Source organism: Centroberyx affinis, unplaced genomic scaffold (genome assembly GCF_046629955.1).
Source record: "Centroberyx affinis isolate AG114_WGS23_722 - 3 ecotype Tasmania unplaced genomic scaffold, CSIRO-AGI_Caff_v1 ptg000532l_1, whole genome shotgun sequence".
NCBI lineage: Eukaryota > Metazoa > Chordata > Actinopteri > Beryciformes > Berycidae > Centroberyx > Centroberyx affinis.
The window spans coordinates 116,661-135,013 of NW_027279180.1; positions in this window are offsets into that span (position 1 = coordinate 116,661).

Here is an 18,353-nt window from a genome sequence, read left to right on the forward strand (position 1 = left end):
TGAATTCCTTTAAATAATTCTATTCACAACACATAACACAAACAGCATGCAGATTAGGCAGACGTGATGAACATACCAGGGTTAGTGGAGGACCGTATCCAATGTTTCAATGTTCTGTTCAGATTAGCAATGATACTCCCATTAAAGATGCTGTGTTAAGGTGGTCATACTATTCTTTACTCTCCAGCCTCTCTTCCTCCAGTGTACATCGATGCCTGTGTTGCTGGTATCTTACTCTCTCTCCGTCCCCCCCTCCCTCCCATTCCCCCTCGTGAGGGCTCCTCCTCCACATTCACTTTAATGTTCACACTTCACTGCAGAAAAGGATTGCAGAGCGAAGGTATGGAGGGATACTGCAGCGCTTGACAATCTATTCTCAATCGGTGCATAATCAGGAGGCTCACAGACAAATAACCTTTAAGCAATATTGATTGCTCATCTAAAGAGTCAACACGTGCACCAAATCAGTGTCTTAACACAAGGCACTGACCTTTGTATTTGCATAAATCTTTAACATGGCATGCTGTATAGTGGCTACTAAGGCTATTGTCTACTAAGAAGGTAGCATTTAGCATCAATTTAGGTGGAAAATTATATTGTCAGTGCCCACATCCTTATAGTTTTTATGTGTGTGAAATATTAGTTCGGCATGAGGTTTTCAAATTAAAGCAAGTGTTAGTGGTTGTATCAATATTAGTGGTTGTCTCTTCATGAACCTATATTGAGGTATGTGTCCTAAAAAGTGAAAATACCCAAGATCACACCAAATCCCTTTTTTTCCCTCAAAGTTTGACCCTACTGTTCTCCATTTAGCCTGATAAATAACATGCATTTACCAAATACCACCTTACGAAATCAGTATCATAGTTCCATACATCCCATGGTTCCATGTATCATTATTCACAAATGACACCAAAAAACATTTATCAAAAGATTAATCACTTCAGCAAGCCAAGGCAATAATGTTGTAAGAGATTTCCGTATTTAACCGCAGGGCTTTAATAGCACATCAAATAATGATGGAACTCTTATGTGCTTGGGGCTACTTTTAAGGTGCATCTTTATTTATTGTCATAGTGATAAACATCTCTCAAACCAGCTTGTACTGCAGGACTCGTTATATGTTAATACGTATGTCTCAGGGTTTAGGGTTAATATGGTAACATGTCTCCTGTTCCATAGACATATTAACCCTATGACCAAAGGACTTGGTATATAACCAAATACCTTGATATAGACCTCTTTTCAACAGCCTGACCTACAGATGTAACCTCACTGTGACCCACCAAAAATCTACAGGTTGACACAACATAGCAACCTGAATATAAATATTTTGAAGAAATGTGCAAAGATACTGTAAGAATAGTTTGCAAATAAATGTATTTAAATAATGTATTTTTGTTGTTCATTTCTGCAAACTGCATAGGAACATGGTGAGGTTTCAGAAGTGGTTTGCAGGTTTGCAGAGTAGAGGGCTCCTTCATCCATATCCAAGAGATGTTTTGACACTGATGAAGCTGTGCTGACTATTGGGTCCCATGTATGGCAGTTCACAAATCCACATGTAGATTTGATCCTAACTTTTATGGTTAGTGGCTTTTGTGTAAAGCTCTAGTGATTGATGTGAGCTTTTTGGTAGGCTAGTTTACCTTGAGTTTTGTAGTGTCTTGAGCTTCGACACTTGTGATTACTAATGAGTTCTGTTTGGAGATAATGGTACTTTTTTGATTGAGTAATCCGAGTTGCTGTAGTAGCTGACGGGTAGTATCTAGTTCTACTTTTGTTTATGGTTAACAGCCATTGGTTAGAGAGAGCATTTGAGTCATGCCGCCATGGAGTAGCTGTAGGCTACTTTAGTATGGACACTTAGATTTGTGCAGTGGTTCCTCCTTAAGTAAGCACACCTGTAGTAGTGACGTGGCCATTTGCTCTTGGTTGTGAACTGGCATGTCATTTCGTTTTTCGGGTGCTATAGGTTGGGGTACTCTGCCAGACAGGGACATTCAGGTCTCTCGTGTATTTTCATTGTAACCTGTGATTGAGTTTTTTGCACTGAGTGACTTGTTTAAGTCCTCTTTGAAATGGCAACTATTGAAGACTTCATTTGTGACCCTTCTGAAGAGTTGCTAGAGCATCTCACTAAGGAGCAGCTCCTAAAACTGGCAGCTCATTATGAAATAGAGATTACTAGCAGCGAGCAACGCCTTAAAGAGAGCGTTAAAGAAGCTCTTAAGGCTATACTGATTGATAGGGGTGTTCTTGAGTCTAAGATTGTGGAGCAACCTGCTTCCTCACAGCCTGGTTCCTCACTACTCACAGAGACTGAAATTGAGTTCAGACTGAAGGAGCTGGCACTGAGAGAGAAGCAGATGTACTCAGAACATGAACGTTTCTTGAAAGAGCTAGAGTTCAAGCAGGCAGCTGCCGGACCTTCTAATTCCTCTGGGTTTGATGTCAGCAGACATGTTAGACTGGTTCCCCCTTTCGTAGAGAAAGATGTTGAAAAGTATTTTCCTCATTTTGAAAGGGTAGCTACCACTCTGAAATGGCCCAAGAATGTCTGGACCCTCCTGCTGCAGTGTGTTCTAGTTGGTAAGCCACAAGAAGCATATTCCTCTTTGAGTCTTGAGCAAAGTGCTGATTTATGAGGTAGTTAAAGGTACCATCTTGAGAGCCTATGAACTAGTTCCAGAAGCTTATCAACAGTGCTTCAGAAGCCATCGTAGAACTGACAGGCAGACTTATGTTGAGTTCGCTAAGGACAAAGAGAACCTGTTGGATAGATGGTGCATGTCTCAAAAGGTGGAGTCTAGAGAACAACTTAGACAGCTGATTCTTTTAGAGGAATTTAAAAATTGTGTTCCCAAGGTTGTGGCTACTTACCTGAACGAGCAGAAAGTGACAAGATTAGATGAAGCTGCCGTATTGTCTGATGAGTTTGTGCTGACTCACAAGCTTGACTTCATAGACAAGCAAGGTGAATCCAAAGGGCAACGTCCATGTGGATTTCGGCCATCAAAGTCTGTTCCCTTTAGTTCGACTCCACCACAAGCTGTTGGAAGGCAGAACCCTGGTAGTATAACTCCAATGAAAGCATGCTTCTATTGTAAGAAACCTGGTCATCTTATTGCTGATTGCCCAGTTCTTAGTAAGAAGCAGAAGTCTGCTAAGCATGTGGAATTCGTAAAAACAGTAGCAACAAGCCCTGCCTTGAAGCTAGATGATGGTGAAACTTTCCCCCAGGATAAGGCCAGTGAGTTAGCAGGGTCCTCTTCCTTTCTCATGGAGGGTACAATCTCCTTGGTAGATGAAACTGAATCCATCCAACCTGTGCAAATCTGGAGAGATACTGGGGCTTTTCAATCCTTGATTCTTCAGGGTGTTTTGCCATTCTCTGAAAAGTCTGCTTTGGATTCCAGTGCCCTAGTGAAAGGTTTTGGAAAAGGGTTTGTGAATGTGCCATTGCATCATGTCAACCTTAAGACTGACTTAGTCTCAGGCAACGGTGTAGTGGGTCTGCTTATAGCTAAGTCAGATCGCACACCTCGCTTCTGTACTGACCTTCGTAAGGGGAATGCTGTCACCAAGCCCCACTGTTATTCCCTTTCTCGCCTAGATGACTGCATCGACCGAGTGGGTTCAGCATCTTTCGTCACCAAGCTAGATCTGTTAAAAGGCTACTGGCAAATCCCCCTTACTCCGAGAGCTTGTGAGATTTCCGCTTTTGTGACGCCTGATAGCTTTTGTCAGTACACTGTCGTGGCTTTTGGTATGCGCAATGCTCCCGCTACATTCCAGAGGCTGGTGAATAAAGTGCTGCAGGGAGTCTCAAATTGTGAGGCTTACCTCGATGACTTGGTTATCCACAGCTCCACCTGGTCCCAACATGAACAGCTTCAGGTAGTGTTTGAGCTTCTGGCTGCTGCAAATTTGACAGTGAATCTTGCTAAATGTGTTTGGACAGGTCACGGTGACTTATTTGGGGAATACGGAGCCCACGAGTGGCCATCGGGAGAAAAATTATTTATTTCGTGGCCACGATCTACTGTAACGTGCACGATATGCAATTCGAGCTCTTGTTTTCTCTTTTTCGTGCGCACGAGATACAATTCCTTCCCTCGATCTGGTTAAAATGAGCCCTCGTCGTTTTGGTTTATTTGTGCGCACGAGATACAATTCGTTCCCTCGATTTCCTCTTTATGTGCACGGATTGCCAAAACGTGCCCTTGAAATAGTGATATCGTGCTCTCGATGTATGATACATCCGCTCTTCACGAGCTTACAAAGAGTCAGTGCACATATTGGTGATTATGTTTAAATGTGGCGCTGTCCTCAGTGTTTTGCAGCCACCTGATTGTGTTTACATGGCCTGAAGTTTAAGTGGCTAATATGTTGCAATATTTGGGGGATATGCCTATTCAGTGTAAACAGACAATGGATATTAATATACCAAATCCTTACTAGGCCTATCTGCAATACCTAAAAGGTACCTTTTAAGTTGCATTTTTTCCTAAATTGCACAGTTTAACAAAATCGAGGCAACGAATTGTATCTCGTGAGCACAAATGGACTAAAACGTGCGCACGTTACAGTAAATCGTGGACTCAATATAACTTTTTTTCTCTCCCAATGGCCACTCCTGGGCTCCGTAGGGAAAGGTTGTTGGTTGTGGGAAAGTGTGCCCCATAGAAGCCAAGGTCGAGGCTATTGTGAATGTGTATGTGAATTTCTCTGCTCCTTCTACGCGACGAGAGCTCAAGTGCTTCTTGGGCATGACAGGTTATTACAGGAGCTTCTGTAAGAATTTCGCTTCTAGAGCCGCCCCTCTAATTGGCCTGCTCAGTCCAAAGGTCCCATTTGTTTGGACAGAGACTTGTGTGCAGGCTTTTGAATGCTTGAAGGCACTTCTCTCTAATGCTCCTGTTCTTGCAGCTCCTGTCTTCAGCCGTCCCTTCAAGCTGGTTGTTGATGCAAGTGATGCAGGTGTTGGTGCTGTCCTTCTCCAGGATGGTCCTTCGGGGGTAGAGCATCCTGTGGGCTACTTCTCCAAGAAGTCTGACATCCATCAAAAGCACTATTCCACCACTGACAAGGAAACACTTTCCCTTGTTCTTGCTTTGACCCACTTTGAAGTCTATGTTTCCTCTAGCCGGCCACTTGTGGTATATACAGACGACAATCCTTTGGTTTTCCTCCGCACCACGCGTAATACCAATTCTCGCATCATGCGTTGGAATTTGTTTTTGCAGGAGTACAACCTTGAGGTCTGTCATATCCGTGGGAAGGACAACATGCTGCCTGATGCCTTGTCTAGGTTGTAAGTTGCCTTAAATTTCTGGCTGATACTGTTCATTAATTTGTATTATATTAGTGGTTGATGTGAACAACCCTTTTAAGGGTGGGGGTGTTGTTGTTTCAGGTGTCCTGGAACTGTGCCACCCTAATTGGAACACCTGACCAGGAAGGCTATAAAAGCCCCTCCTCCACCTCCAAACTCTCTCTCTCTTTGTCCTTGCAGCTGACACTGCAGCAGCAGGGTCTCCAGCCTCCACCATCCTCTCCTATTTCATTTACATATGTATATGTTACAATAAACGTAATTATCATTTCTAAAACTTAAATGGGTTTGACTCCTATGTTATTGCCCTTGAGCCGGGGTTGTAACAATGGCAACATCTTAACAAAGCAAATAACCATAAGGTCACCTGATGTAGCTTACTTCAAGGTCAACATATCTATGGCTATATTTAAATAAAACAGAGCCAGACATAGCTTTATCTTATGTTTTCATCATATAATTTATTTTAAACAATTAATTTGACTGTACAAGGTAAAATGCTAAGCAAGATCTAGACACAAATACAAATGACTAACACAATTGATAAGTCTGTCTTGGCTGTTTTTCTCTCATTTACCTGTTCAGCGAAACGGTTAAGGTTAAGTGACAAAACTGAAAATTAATTTGCCTTACCAGGATGGAAGTCTCTCTCCATGTTTGCCTTTGCCAACGGTGGATATAGTTAATGTTTGTCCAGCTAAATTCAAGGTGAGATATTTGTTGTTCAATTGGCAAGTGAAGACTGATCAGAGGTGACAGGTTGAGTCTGTGACTGTAGCAGCCATTATGACGCTGACATTCTAATACACAATTAATACACTATTAATACACAAACATAAGTGAACATAGGGGATTTGCATTAAATACTGTATTTTCTATGAGGAAAGCAGCTTTGACATCCAACATGTATTGCAGGACACTTGCCCAATGTATTAAATTCTGTATGATATTTTCAGGAAATAAGACCAGTGTCATTAATAGGTTAATTTTGGGTAATGATTCATTTCTTCCATGTCCTATGCAATCTGCATATTTAAAATAAAAATTAGTATCTATATATAATCTATATATCTATATATAATATATTATATATAATATTAACAACCAATAGGTATATTGGCTGTGGCCAAGACAGCTAGGCTGTTCCAAGGGTTAGGGTTAGCCCCCCCCCCCCCCACACACACACACATACACACACACACACACACACATGTGCTGCTTATAAACCAATGATTGTACCTCCAGCCACCCATCCATCCATCAAACTGTCAAGTTTGCCAACACCACCAACCAATAACGGTGGGTCCTTGTACAAGAATGAGGTAGCCTAGCTCATGTAATGGTGAGGCACTAACAACCTGGGCTGACTTCCAAAGAAACCTGCCAGTTCATTTACCACCGCAGAGGAACGGTTCAATTGTAAACCCAGCTGAGTCATTCAGGTTCCTGGGGTCCGCCATCTCCAACACTCTCAAATGGGACTGGGAAATGTTTTGTCTGATCAAGAAGGTCCAACATAGCATGCTCTTCATGTGGTAGCTCAACATCTCAAAACCAATCCTGGCTTTTTTTTTTTTATAGCGTAATTATCAAACGCAACCTCACAGCCTCCAGTCTGGCAACTCTCTGCCTCCTCCTGTTCCAAACACAAGCTCCAGCATGCTTTCTGCTCTGCTGAGCCGCTTACCTGCCGCTGCTGTCAGCTATCCTCCATGGAGGAACCGCATGACACCAGGTCAAAGAAAATAGCAGGAAGAGTTGACCTCCACCCAGGCAACCACCTGCTACAAAAACACATTCTGTTGGGAGATGGCACTCTCCATTTGAGGCCAAGTTCATCCATTACCTTACTAGCTTCTTCCTGAGAGCCCTTTTACAATTCCTCCTCACCATACATTAGAACTGTTTGTACATTTTACTACTGGCACTATGATACTTATTATTACCCAAGAGGTTTTTGAATGTTTTACTTTTACTTACTACAATGTCTGTACAACCTTGTGTAATTCAGACCTGGCATGTTACTTTTCAGGTAGACAAACATAGACCATCCACTGCTGGGATTTTATTTAATGCATCTTATACTATATGTTCACAAGTTTATTATAGTACTTGTTCATGTGTTGTACTTGGCGATTAAATTGTTTCTGCTTCCGAGTTGAACTTTTGGTCAAATTAGATCAGACATTGTACTGAACTAGATGGTTACAAGGTTCACTTCAGTAGGGACAAAATCCCCCTAATTGGACCTAATGCTGGCTTATGTAATGTACTGGACCACCCTTATTTAAAATGTAAGGAGAGGAATACGCCTGATGCAAACAGCTTAATAGTTCGGACAATGATGGATTTCGGCTTCGGTGTGAGGCAAACATTCGGAAATACCTCCGGGTGTTGTTTCATGTGAATGTTTCCATAGCAACCACAGATGGATCACTTTCAAAGGAAGCTGAAAACACTGGATTGATTTCAGCCCTGAACACAATGAGATATATGACATTTTACAAAGTAGTCTACATAGAGATACAGGTGGTGAATTATTAAAAGGCAGCTTTAGGCTACCCAATATCAAACGTATTTCTCCTTCCACTTTATTTATTTATTTATTTATTTTTAATTTAAACCTTGAAGTCTTATCTCCCATCTAAAATTCAATTTAATGATGGTCTTTGAAGAATAGTCATTCTTTTACTGATTGTACGTCGGCATGGTGAAATCCTTCACTGTGCTGTCTCACTGTGCCAGCAACAAGTCAATGGGGAGAATCCAACAGGAACATCACATATAACAATCAAATGAAACTGATTAGACCAGACTCCCCTGATGGAAATGTCGCGCTCAAGCATGTGACAAGACTCATCAGTCGCTTGTCTCTGGCTTTTGTATACAGCTCTTGAATCACTGCATGAAACTTCAGTAATGAAAACAAAAACCATGTGGCATGAAGGCACTTGATAAATGTTTTATTCATTATGACTGATATGAATTGTCAATAGAGATGCGACATCAAAAAACATGGAATATCTGTGCTGTGGAAAAATACTTTCACACACATTTCCATTGTCATCCAGTGACGCTGTTTCTGATCTAATCAAAGCCAAGGGAAGTGGAGCCACAGCTTTGATTACCACAAGCAATGTAAGATCTCCCGCAATAGCAGTGTGACAGAAATAACGATAGGATCATTAGCTTCAAGATTCAGCCTCTTTAAAAAAAATTGCATTTTTTCAACTCAATTACTCTGAACAGGCCTGCTTCATTAGAGTCTTGTGCCAAGGTAAATATAGGCTAATAATAAAAATGTCTTGTACTGGAAGAAGCGAAAAACAAGTATTCAATATTGAATTTTTACAGTAGAAATCATGTTCTTTGTGACTAGATAGTGTATATGCTGCATGCCGGCCTGTTTTATTGAATCCCTTTCATTGCAGATGATAAATCATCGCAATAGCCTCAGAGGAAATGAGAAGTGTATCTAAGGTGAAGTGCTAAGCTCTCATCAGTTCACATGTTCTCCTTGCATTTACTGACAATACCTGCACTGTCTTGGTGGCTCAGTTGGCTAAGGCACACAGCATGGAAATGTAGAACATCATAGGTTAAGATTCAGTTAAGCCTGAAACCTTTGTCACTTGTCATCTCTTTTCACTGTGAGCCGTCTAAAAAAGCAGAAAGGCCTTGAAAATAATAGGGCATTTCCACAGAAATGCTAGAAGGGTCCGGGGGCATGATGCTGTCCAAGGAAGACATTTTTGAAAATCTGGATTTAAAAACTCATTTCTGGTGAGTTGTGTGTGTGGCATGTACCTTTTCAATGGAGAAAATACAGTGTACTTGCATTTCTGACCTCTCACCGAGACTAATATGTAATCCAATCTAAAAATTACAGATATAAAATGAGATGAACTACTCTGAAATAGGAATACGACCCTACCAAAGTAGTTTTTCGTTTAGCAAGATAGTTTCCATTTCCTTTTTCCAGCAACTAGGTAAAAATAGCTTTCTATACAAGACAAGCAAGAACTCAATCACAATCCAGTGTTGGTTTTCAGGAATTGAAATTTCTACTTTCAATCACAAATTTTGAGAATCACTTTATTGATAGCTTGATGTGCTATTTTAGACAAAAAGTAATCACGCAGTGTGAAAATTAGATGAGTGAAATACATGTAGGCCTAGGTTTAAAATTATGTTTAACAGTCTAGCACTAATAGTTGCTTCTCAACGCAGTTTGGCACCTCTCTGTGAATTTTGGCAGTTTTTTCATTTGAAGGAGCTTGACTTTTTTTTTCTGCACACATTGGATGAGAGAAGGAGGCAAATGTGAGAGGAGAGGATGAAACATTCATGGGGCCTTAAATGCTGACTGCAGACCATGTAAGCTGTTGAAGAGATACTCCCCCATACTGTACAGTTACAATACAGTACTTAACATTCTTACATATAGCCATGATTGAAAGCTAATCATGCCTATAAAAATGTTAAGTACTGTTGCAGACATAAATGAACAAGAACTTGCTGATGATTTTGCTTCACCAGAAGACTCATCACAGTAGCACAATAAGACTTGATAGCAGATTGAATATACTACATGATTACATTTCACATTATAATCATGGGTCAGTCTCAGGCCTTAGCCTTGTAACCCATTATAATGTGAGCCTTGTAAGCCTTGGTTGTCATGGAAACCCATGCAGATGATGGTGTTTGTCTGTACTGTATATTGGATAAGGCAGATTTTGCTCGGGGTGCCAGAGCCTTTTTTTTTTGGTTGTTTGTAATTGGGAGAAAGCACACAAAGCAGCCTGCAGCCTCCTCCAGGAGAGGAGAGGCACCGTGTGTCTTTTTCACAGCGCTTTGCCTTTTTGTGCAGCTTCTGAGGGCGCTTCAACTTGAAAATATTTTAACTTTTCAGAGTGTCAACTTTTGCCAAGCAACAAATCACAGCTCAGAGGTGCCACATGATATTGTTTACCCACACCCTGCTTGCTTCACGGTTGTCAGACTGAGCGGTGACAGCGGGAGCAACGCCCCCATCAACCTGATCCAGGCACAACAACAGCCATCAGGATGATAGGTCAGGCGTTGTTGTACAAAACCCTTCACACAGCGCCTTTGTCCTCTCACCGCAATACAGTACTAATTTCCAGCACTTTCCACTGTGTATTTCTATCAGATAAAGACAACCACCATTAATTGTTCAAAACGGCGTTGTATCCAGCTCAGTGCTCAAGTCCACCTTTGTGTGATCTACCTTTTTTCATCATTTAATGATTATATTCAGAGCACTGAATGTAACCAATCTAAAATATAGGACCATATTTGAAAGGAAATCATATTAAACCCAGTTGGTAACACACTTGGTTTAACATAATGATACTAATGCCATGACTATATGGATTCGACACTGGCACTCATAAGGCTTTAATCAAAAATCCGACAAACAGCAGCATGCGGTGTTCAAGCATGCTGTCAAGTATGTGGCTCTCACAGACATAAATGAGTTTGTTTTTTGCTCCCAATCTATAATGTCACACTGAGGCTCCATGAAGGACGGTAACAGCTCCATGGAGAATATCCTTCAGCAACCCCCAGACTGACGCAATGGATTGGCTGGAAACAGAAGTGTTCATTAACTTCAATGTTATTACTACACTTAAAATAAAAACAAAAGCAACCAAACACCAGATGGACAAGGCTCTCATTACTATAGCCATTGTTTCTAATTAACAGAGCAAAAATGAAAGCCAGCCAACAAACCGAACCATGGACATTTAAAAATCATGAGTCAGTGGTGCAGCTCTGGTTGTTGATTTAAACTTTATATGAGTTCACAATGTGAGTCTCCCTTTTCTTGTCAAAGGAGCAGCTTCGGGCATCTGTGAGACATTATAAAGACTCAAAAAAACAAAATCCACTGGATTTTAAAATGAAGAGTTGAAGACATTTTACTAGTTCCCCACCAGTTCATCAGAACTGATGAAGCCTCTCGAATGAGACATCTTCAACCCTTCATTTTAAACTGATTTTGTTTTTATTATTATTATTTTTTTTTCTGACATCTTACTACCTGGATGACTGAAATGAATCTACACAGACGTTATAGTGTCTCCCTCCATGGCTTATATATATATATATAACTAATACTGTTCAAGGCCAAAATCACACGATGATCCTGAAAGTCATGATCTCATTTAGTATTATCTATGCTGTTATGGCCATATGCTGCAGCATATGTGTCAAGTTTCTCTGTCCTTGAGTCTTTGAACTGTATGCAGGCTTCAGCAGATGGATGGCAGCACGCTCACCACCTTCATCATCATTCACCCTGTGTCGGTCTTGTTAGTACTGCCTAATGAAAAATGGAGAGAAAGGAGGGTGATTGCTAAAATACTGAAGTAACAAAAGGGATGTTACTTACCGAACCACATGAGTGCACAATTCATTTTTAATGGATAAGTCTTGGCTCGTCTGCCTCAGAGCCGTGTCCCCAGATAGCTATTTCAGACATCTACAACTGCTGAGAACATCCTGAACCCGAAAACATATCTGTGCCGACTGTTCCGACACCGTCTGAAGTCCTCCTTTGGCCTCAGAAAAAAAGAAAAACACAGAGTGAGAGAAAATGGATTCGCATTTATGAATCAAAAATGTTCACTCCAAAACATGAATCATTCCACATATTGGAAACCAGAAGCTTGGCTGGAGAAAATCCAGTGAGTGTTTTGTATGACGCACACACAGTTGGTCGATCACATCAAACTATTTTAGTGAGTCGTAGGTAATGGCTCTGTTTCAATAAGATTTACATTATCACCTTTCCCTTGAATAATGATGGAATTTTAACTCAATAAGTACCACTGAAATACTGAACTGTTTTTTTCCATTTCCCTGTAGTTGATGCTTGTTTTAGATGCAAATCGCAAGCCAGCTTTAACTGTTGGTAACCTTGCCTTCTCCAAGCCATACAAGCCACTTCAAAGACTTGAAGATTTTACTGTATGTAAGGGCAAAGGCAAACATAATGTGACAAGGAAAAACTTAACTATACCATTACGTTATGTCACCTTTGACTACGATTCCCATGAAGCATCATGCAGCTATTGAATTGGTGACTCCATCTGTAAAGGACAGTCATGCCACATTTAGTTGGTCCTTATAAACTTTGGGGGGTCAGCTGGTAAATTTATTACATGGACTCATGAGGTGATGAGGTTTTAGCCCTTGCTTAGGTTGGGCATCTGGTGGGATAGTCTCCTTTCACTAATTAGCTCTCCTTCATATTTGTAGCATCAGTTTCTCTCACTTGCACCCTACTTGGTGCCAGATGATGGTTTGCTTAATGATGCTGACTGGATGTCTCCTCGCTTACTTGAAACTGGCAGGCCTCCGTCAGTGCTGGGTGCTGCCCCATCTAGACTTGTATTGAAAGAGGTCCACAAAAAATAATTAAAGAGTAACTAAAAAATACTTTTTTTGAGTTGTAAACTGGATATTTGAGCACAAATGTGCCAGTCCGTATTTATTTCACTCAACCTGGTTTCCCCTCCAATGGTTAAACCTGGTGTTCAGTTGGAGATACAGCCGTGTTCAAGGACAATTGTACTACATCATTTAGTAAAACAAATGTTCCCACCCAGCCCATCAGCGTGTGCACATGCCCAGGAACACTCCACCCTGCACCTCTTCTCACCAGTCGGCCCGACCCCAGCCCCCCTCCCCTGCCCCCCTGTGCCCCCCCTCCCAACTGCGCAGTAGGCAGAGAGAAGCTCAAACTGGCTGCAGAATTACACTTAAAAAATAACTGTTAAAGTTAAATAAGCAATTTTAAAACAATTACGGACTATTTTCTGATCCTAATTCACTCTTATATAACTGCTTCATCTCTATTATCCTCATTTCCACCACTTAGGTGGAATGTCCCATAGCTATTGAATTACTTAAACCCATTCTCACATGCCAATCAGAGCGATACATTATAGTCATTATACAGAACAAAAGACGTACAAAAGCTTATTTGAGGAGCATAACAATGAGCTGTCCACTGGCTAAGTTTTGTCATTCCTTACTGCCAGTGGTATGGACAGTCTTCCCAAACCTGGTGAGAGTATATAGGATTTACCTTTTAACTAGCAATGTGCAGGCTGAGCACTCCTTGAATTCAAGAAAAATGTACTTGTAAGGTTGGTGCATCATGGCAGATATGGAGAGGAATTTATTGATGCTGTGATTTTGATGCACTTACCTGACCTAATGTGAACTGGAAAATAAATCCACCAAATTTTATGCTGCATTTTCTGTAGCTTAATAGTTGTGAAATTAACTAAACAGTGGATTCAATGTGCTTATAAGCTATTTAGACCTACAAGATGGTTAGGTAGACAGTGGTTTCACGCATATGTGTGGAAGGCAAACTCCGGCCCTGGGCATCTCCCCATTGCTCCAACAAACTTAGGTGTTAAGATTCATAATTAAAGCTATTTTTTGCAACAATAAAACTTTTACTTCCTTTTATTAATTAGATACGGCTAAATAAAGAGCAGACATGGTAGAAACGAGTGTCTCAAGTGCTCTACACTGTGATGAGATTTGATTGTGCCCAGGCACAGAGGAGCGCCTCACCCCTGACTGAGTCTGACTCACCGGAATTTGCATGTTATTGACCCTGGTGCAGTGGAAAAAACTAGGTTCTTGGTGGAGCGGATCTCCCCGGTGTCCTTGGGCTTGCTGAAGTGCTGGGAAAAGCCTCACTTTTGGATACTAGTCAGGTAAGAGGCAGAGGTAATAACAGAAGATCACCTGCAAATTAACTCACTATCCTGTGCCTGTGCAAATGGCGGGAAGCAGCAGTAGAGAGGGGAAATTCTGTTAATGAACGCTGAAATGAAAAATAAGAAATTTTCAGAAATTAAGGGCATTCAACTAAATTTTTCAGTACTTTGCAAATATTGGTTTCCTGTTTGGTATTTTGTGTGTGTGTGGGGAGAGGTGAAGTGTGTGTGTGTTTCTTTCACAGCTTAGAGGTGCCTGACACAATCACGTTTTCTTTGCTTTGCACAACCAGTAAAACACAATAGACACACAACAATAGAATGCCAGTGTGTCTCCAAAATGTGTTTTAGAAATATTCAGGTGACATGCTTACTTTTATTGCATATTAGTTGTTTGTGACTATTGATTTGGTACTGTAAAGTGTAAAGCTGCACTAAGCGATTTTCCGACCACTAGAGGGTGACAGAAACCGCAACAAGTTTACTCACTCACTTCATCGATTCCACCATTACGAGAACTTTGACAACAAGCTTTAGAAAAGAGGCGAAAACAACAACAACACAGCTGGCCTGCGTGTGTGTGGCTATTTGTTTACCGGTATATCATTACGTCTCATGGAAATCTCCACATAGCACACATTAGCTTCTGGATTGGTTATAGGGTCTGAAATCGCTTAGCGCAGGTTTAAGGTAGCCTATATTCAATTAAACAATTCAATTTGAATGAAGTTAAGGCTCATTTACTCGAGCCCTATCTACTCCTACCTACTTTATACTAGAACTTGTGACACTCAGCTAGAACATGTTCTATTCCAGTCTGTTCCAATTTCATATCACATTGAGTGCCAAGCATACTTAGAATATAAAATTATACTGTGACCAGACCTGCTGAGTTGTAGAGCTCTTAGTAAGCCTTAGGCTTCACTTGTATTTATGACTATAATTTCTTTCTTTTTCCTGCAGTACTCTTATCTTGTCAGGTTTTCAGCCATAATAATATCCAAAGACATAAATGACACAATTACACACCGATTTAGCTTCCTCTTCTACCTCCTCTAGCATTGCAAAAATAAGGAGAAGGGGCAGTAAATGCATGTGCATGTGGTATGGTTAAAATAGGGTGATACCAGGTTTTCCCAAGTGTTATACCACAAAAACATTGTGTTTGTTCCTTACTACTGGTAACGCTACATCGTATTAATGTTTTGTACAAACCATGGTGTTCCTGATTTTAAATTACAATTAAAGAGAAGATGGTTTTTCAATGCTTCAGTTAGCATTGGGATAATAATTGTGGGTGGGCCACCAGTGTTTTCAAATTTCAAACCAACTGGATCCAAAATGATTTTTGCTCAGTATAAGGTTTGCAACTAGCATGGTGTCATTAATGCTGACTGCTGCATGGGGTTTGTGGCTCTTTGTGTCAGCCCAGTATATCTGTGACTCAGGTGCTGATCTGCACTCACTGCAAGGACACTAGCTGAATCTGGTAGAAACCTGAGGCGTCTCAAGCAAAGATCATAGCCTACGTGTTGGAGAAGATGAATTACTCAACAGAAAAAAAACTGGCTCCCCATCTGGTCTGCAAAAGTGGGTGTAAATCCTCTCACATGCAGTCTCCTCCAACAATTTTGCTTCACACAGAGACGGCCTGAGCATCACCAATGGCTCTGCTTCTGCCCCACTCATAATACCGTTTCCATGGCAATCATAGCATAGCTAATACAAAATTTGTTTTCTCAAAAACTACTCATCTCAAAAAATGTAAATAATTTGGTATAATTGGGTCCCAATAAATCTTAGGTATTTTTAGTAGAAGTTATCTGTAACTGCAAGCCACATCTCAAAACTTTTCCATTAACACCAATACTATGAGAGCACACTCTGGCCACTCTGTTTTCCCGCTGTGCTGTGAAATGACATTTGTGATACCTGGAAATTGGAGCTGAGTGAGAGCTAGTGTGTTTTCTTCCTCTCAGCCTCATAACTCTCCAGCTATAGGGAACTGGCCTCCACCCGTGGCGCGGACACCGGTGTAATCACAGATTTTGCAATTTTTTGAGCAAATTGTGGGAAAATTACCTAAATCTGTAGACTCTGCACATGACCTTCCTCAAGGGCCGAAAACACCTCATAACATGACATAACACAATAATACCATTTGTGAACCTATAGGGGTTTTGTTTTGATCATAGGCTGGAAAATCAGTGTGGCTGTGATGCAGAACGCTCCTTCCTGGCCACATTTCAAAGCGTGGAGAAGCAATAATAGGAGTGAAATTATAGATACCCAAATGCAGGCCCACAGATTTTGATTTCCAGTTTTATTTGGGCCTATCATCACATTTGACTGAGTTCATGTTCAAAGTCACTTGGCGTAAAATCATCTAGAGTTAAGCAAAGAAGTGTGTGTAATTTAGGAATACAATGATTACATGACACATATTTTTCAAAATACAATAGCAAAAATCTTGTCACTGGCTTTCACCTACTAAATGTCATGGTGTCCTGAAATTGAAAATAATCCACAAAGCTTTGGCTAAAAATATGACTTTTTGCAAACTGATATTCACAGGAAGACCATTCAGCCTGTTATTTGTTGTTGGTGTTGCCTGTGCGTCGGTGAAGAATTTCATCATCACTGACAAAACACTGCCAGTACAAGGCCATGCTTTGACTGCTAGCGTTAAGAGATGCTCAACAGGCTGTCAGTGGCTTCACGGCCAGATTTCATTGTCAGGAGGACTCTCTGCCTATAAAAAGAGCTGCTGTGGTACATCATGTAGAAGCAGTTTGTCAATTTGTCAGACAAAACAGTGCTGCTACTCAGTCAAAAAGCCACGTCAAAGTAATCTACCCCGAAACTAAGTCAAATTACAGAATGTGTACACACACGACTGAATCAAAGGAGCTCATACCCACTGATCAATGGAGACACCTCTTAAGCTCAGAGTGGACGCTGTGTGCGTCACATGCCAGGAACCAGGTGCGGCGGCCATCCGCTTCAACAAGCTTCACAAATATTTGGAAGAAAATCCTTAGAGACAGGAAGCAATGGAAGGGGAGTGCCTCTGTCTAACACAATGCACCTGATAGTCTGAGTGTTTGCTAGACTCAGAGAAATGACCTTTACTGCAATCACAGAAAATTTCTTTATTATTTCATACCTCTATAATCCTTTTTAGTCAGAATGTTTTGCTTAGCCTGCCAAGAAACAAGAGGCACTTGAGCTGCCTGACGTCCTGCCATAATTACCATGATATATTAAACATAACCGGTTACGCTAATGAGGTCATTAATTGAGCTAATTAATGCATTAATTAGCAGATATCTCTAAGTCAACTTGTCTTCACATAACATGTATGGTATTAATGTGAATGCTGTATCTTAAAGCATTAAGGAGTTACAGTAGCTTTTTGTCATTAATATGCACATTTATGCAGCAAAGAGCTCCAGTATCTATTCAGGTCATCTACTCTATAGGGGAAACCTGTTGTGTGAGTGTGAAGTTTCTATCATGTATTGTTCCTGAGTTATTGTGCTCACAAGAATGAGTCTACAAGGTCCTTTAAGGAACCATCTCTGCACTCCTTTGCTTAGACACCTTGCTTGATGTTTTGCCCTCTAGTCTTGTTCACCTGCATTGTGTTTTTGTTTGTCTGCCCTGGTGTAGCCTCATTTGCAATTGCACAACATCGGAGGGGTTTGGCTATTTTCCACATTTTTGCCAACACCCACCATCCAGTAACTAAGAATTAAGAAACTTTTAATAGCCCAAAGAACCATATATGGTTCTCTGGGATATTAAAAGGTTCTTGAAAGGTTCTTTGTGGAAGCAGAAAAGGTTCTTCTATGGCGTCACTCTGAAGAATCATTTTCAGTTCCAGTTCACACCTTACTTTTTCTGTGTGATACAGACAGACAGACAGACACACACACACACACACACACACACACACACACACACACACACACACACACACACACACACACACACACACACACACACACAAACACCCCATAACATGATGAGCAATCCGAGCAGTTGTACAGACAGCTAACTTCAGTTACATAACTTTGATTAGGATTCAACTTATTAACCTTCAGGTTCACACCCACCAATGCGCCAGGGAGGCAATTAAGTGGCAGAAAGGCTGTCACTTAGTCACTACACAATATCTGCAATGTATACTTTGACAAAGTGTGTGATGACTGATGTAACTACATCACTGGCATCCAGACATG